Source organism: Myotis myotis, unplaced genomic scaffold, assembly GCF_014108235.1.
Source record: "Myotis myotis isolate mMyoMyo1 unplaced genomic scaffold, mMyoMyo1.p scaffold_m19_p_9, whole genome shotgun sequence".
Taxonomy (NCBI): domain Eukaryota; kingdom Metazoa; phylum Chordata; class Mammalia; order Chiroptera; family Vespertilionidae; genus Myotis; species Myotis myotis.
The window spans coordinates 33,938,399-33,942,980 of NW_023416401.1; positions in this window are offsets into that span (position 1 = coordinate 33,938,399).

Consider the following 4,582-nt stretch of genomic DNA (forward strand, 5'->3'; position numbering starts at 1 on the left):
AGTATTTTTAAACCGCATTCTAATTATTACCATATTTCTTAGGTTCATATAAGTTGATATGTAAACTTACTGTCCTCATCGTTCTATGGTAGATCATGGTGTGTATCTGCCATGGGTCACTTTTCCAGTGAAACCATATCGCCTCTAACCCCCTGCCACTACAAACATTGATTTGGATAACATCCTCATGCATGTCTCCTGATAGGCATGCATCAGAATTTCCATGGAATTTATGCCAAAATTGAAATGTTGGGTACATGAGACTTAGCCATGTCATATTATTCCCTGAAATGGGTGTCCAGCATTGTACTCTGAACCCTCCCATCCCTACCCTCATGAATGCTGTGGAAGCATTCATATTAGTACCATTTGATCTTGCCTCCTGCCTTAGCTGGTTTGGTTGACCCAGGGCCAACACTGACTTCATGCTGGGTCCGTGTGTTCAATCCCAGAATGTTGAAGCTCAATTAAAGAGGGATTGAGTGGAGGAAAAAAGGAATTTAAGTGTGAGTCAAGGCAATAAGACAAAAGCCCAGCTATCTGGAGAGAATAATCTTGTTGAAAATTCCAGGGAAACTGTAATGTGATGGATATGAGGGTGCCTAGGGCTCAGTGCATTCTAGCATAAGGGGCTGCAGATAGGCTACCCCACTTAGAAACCCCTTGTGCCTCAGCAGTTGGTGCCAGAGCCATGTGGTGAGCAATGATCCAGTTTCAGCAAAACATCATCATCTCTCACATTAAATTAATGATGTTAATTTGAATGTTATTGCTTTTGTAAGCCTGCTTATAATTAATTTGTAAATTTGTTTTGGTTTTATAACTGTAAACGAGTCCTGATCATAAGGAGTTTATACCTAATTTTATGTTTCTTTATATTTGAGTAGCAATGTGATAAAAAAAAAAAAAATGAACCCTGAGGGGGTCCCTTTGTTTTTTAAAAGTGTCTGTATTTTCCAATTCAGGCTGGAGAAGTGTTGCTCAAGTTTGATCTCACTGAGTTGGCTCTTGGGCCCCCAAGAGTGTACACACACACACACACACACACACATACACACACACACTCGTACCCTGACTGACCTCATCTTATTAGGCTTCAGTCCTAACGATCTATTTCATTTCAATTCTGTCATCCAAAAGATTGCCTCCCTGCAAGTTTCATGCCTTGGTAGATTTGAAAAGCATGCTACCAGTCAATGTTCTTAGTTTCAAGCAATCAAATCAACTTTTGCTAAGTTCAGTAGAGAAGTAATTGCAAAGATTGGGGAAGGAGGCGGGCGTGCCTCATAGGCTCAGGAGGAAGGCCACGGGTCCCTGGGCTGAGGCAGGGAAAGGGCAATATGAGCTGCAAGAAAGATGCCATCCCAAAGCAGCCTGCAAATCCTGAATGTGGAGGATGCCGTTGCCTCTTGTGCCTGGATGGCACAGCCTTCCAGGCCTCTAGCCCTGGCCTAGGGACACCTGCCCTGCAGTGCCTGCACTGCCCGGAAACACAGAGCTGCTGCCTTAGCCCATCTCCTGCCACCAGAGGAATTTGCCCCGGTCACTTTTCTAACTCCCTTCTTCTGGTTGAAAGTTGGCTGTGTATGAGCCTTATTAGCTGGGCCAAGGTCACCTGCCCACACCTTAGCCACAAGGAAGGCTGGGAACACAAGTGTTTGGTACTTTTTAGATCTAGTGGTGGAGGCAAGCTCTGTCTCCCATCATGACTTATTATGTTAGCAATTCTTTAAATATGAGGAGGAGGTTCAGATGCCAGGCAAGGGGGAAAAATTTACACTAGCCATGTGTTTTATGTCTGCATCCAAGTCATTGTCAAAAGTGTAAAATAAGACCAGGATGAGGATGGCTGGGTTTGGCAAGAGGCCTTCCTCCTGCCACTCTGCCCATATCAATGACTAACAGGACGATTCCATGGGGTGGGACCAGGCAGCATCTGATGTCTGACCCTACTCTCTCTCTCATCTGAACATCGTATTTTCTTCCAAACCTACATTCATGAAGGTCAGAGGAGGGTGGGGATAGGAGGAGAGCCTGTTACTTCTTGCTTCCTTGTGTTCTTTCATCTGGGTAGACACATTTCCAGAACCAGGTAAGTCAATGGCTGTTTTCATTATTGCAATAAAATCTGTCTTTGTACCTGACTCCCCAAGGAGTTGGAACAGAAGCAGTTTCCACGTTCATACTTTGCCGTATCAGGGCACAACGTCTTTGTTAAGACTGTTTGGTCATTTCTCTTTTGATCTGCCATCCCAGTCTGCTGGGCCCTTCTATGGCAACCCCCCTGGGAAAGCCCTCTTAGGACCCAGAAAAGTTCCCCTGCAAGTATTTTTTAATTGTTTTTAGCCAACTTTGGCTCATGACTCAATCATGCTTTTCTCTATGGCAAATCTGCCAGGCTTTACAAGGCCAAAATGCACCGAAAGTCCAGGGGATGTTTGTCAACACACTTGTGTTTGAGCAACTGGGTGTAAGGCAAAGGTGGGAGGCTAGAGGATAATGAGGGGGAGGGAAATTATATCAGCAATCCCAGGTGGCCAGTAGCTGGTCAACTAGCACCAGGTTAGTTGCCCCTTTGGACCAGAGAAAGAGGGGAAGCCAGGATATGCTATTTTCCTTCATGTTCAGGAAGATATGTTCAAGTAACAGATGTAAAGGGATCCCAACAAGTGTTAATCAAATAAATGTATCTAGCAAGCTCTCTCTATATTCTACAAACAGTAATAGATCAATGAGATTTATAAACAGCAACTGTAATCTTAGACCGAAATCCAGGCAATTGCTAACTTCCACATGGAATGAGTTATAAAAGCCAAAATCTAAATATGGTGGAGGAGGATCCTGAGAGAGCTAAATAATGTCATAAAAATGCTTGAAATATAGCTCTCCTGGGGCAGCTGCCAGTACCTGTGGCTTGGGCACACCCAGATGGGCATCCTCCCTTCTCAAGGAGAGGACCCATCCTATCAATGGTAGCCCACAGAGCCTCAACCCTCAAGCCGAGATGCTCTGTTTCCCAAATATGAAAGTAAGGGAACAGGTCTGTCCCTTCCTCTTTTCACCCCAATCAGTTCTACTCACCCTGGAAAGGATGAAGAGCCAGCACATGTCACTCAATGGATAAGATAAGGCAACTTCTAAGATGAAGTGGACCACAGTCCTTAGAGAGATGCCTTACCAGTGGCTAGTATTTAATTATCTGTGAATGTTAAAATGCTAACCCTAAAATATGATTTCTTAATTATTTTATATAGAAACTGTATTTGGATTAGTCCTTTCAATGTGAACAGAGCCTTTACTGGAAAATTCCTGGCCTTGTAAGCTGGATACAAAGGCACTCATCATCAAACACCAAGATACTTTGATAAGAAAGCTTTTTATCCATTCTTATTTAATGGAATTGGAAGCAGAGAGATAGGAGAGCTGAGCCTACTCAGGGTCACAACTATCTGGTGTCCGGAAACTTGGATAATTAGAATGATGATTATTAAACACACTATAGGCAAATTAATCATGTGTAAGTGAAAACACATTTGTCATCTCTTCAAGGAGAAGCAAAATGAAAAAGTTCGACATTAGCTGATAAGAAGCTGAGCCAGAATTCTTTCTCCTGGTTATTTAGGCAGCCGTCTGTCCTGGGTCTGTGTGTGTGCCTTTGTTCCTCTCATTCATTCTGGGCAGTGGAGATGGAGCTCAGAAGAACCCTTCCAGTGCAGGGTTGGTGAGATCTGGGCTTTTCCTGGTATTTATTCTCAACTGACCATGAACTTGCAGTCAGGGCATTCCCTCTGCAGAGGACTCGTGGCGTCCTGCCTAAGGCAGCAGTCTCAGATTGGAGTCCCATGTACTACTGAGTGGCTGTGGACCCTCGAAAAGTTAGCTCCAAGTTTCCTCTATTATGTTATGAGAACAGAAACAGTACCTACCCCATAGTGTTAATAAGAGAATCCATCTAGAACACTGGCCAGAGTGCATGACACATACTAAATTCTTAATAAATATAATCTATTGTTATTTAAATTATCCTCCTTAGTGTGCCCTTTCCTTGGAAAAATGATTGAGAAGACATAGGTATATTAATGATCATACATTTGTGTCACACATATGAATGGAAGAGTCTCAGATGTTTGATAAAAGGAATACTCAGTGCTGTTTTTTATGCCTCAATATAGGGCAGAGTAGCATATTCTTCTTAAAAGCAATGCATGTTATATGATCACTGCAGATCATGTGTTTATGATGGAACTGAACTCTAGTTGTGTTGTTTAGGAGACTACTTTGTTACTTTAATTAAGCACAAATTCCAGTCAGTAATTTCCAGATAATACTTATGTACTATATCTGGGTATACTCTAGTCTGGATCTTCAAATTTTGATTCCAAAACATTTATTTTTCTTTCTTTATTGTTTCTTAATACCATGGCATTATAATTTTGAGTGGAAAGTTATCTTATCGTTTTCCAGAATACTTTTTATTTGAGAACTATTATTTTACCCCCAAAATACATTTTGATCAAAACAAAGAAAATAAGGATGAAAGTGTTATAAGGGGTGAGATGTTTTTACTTTTACTAATTTATTC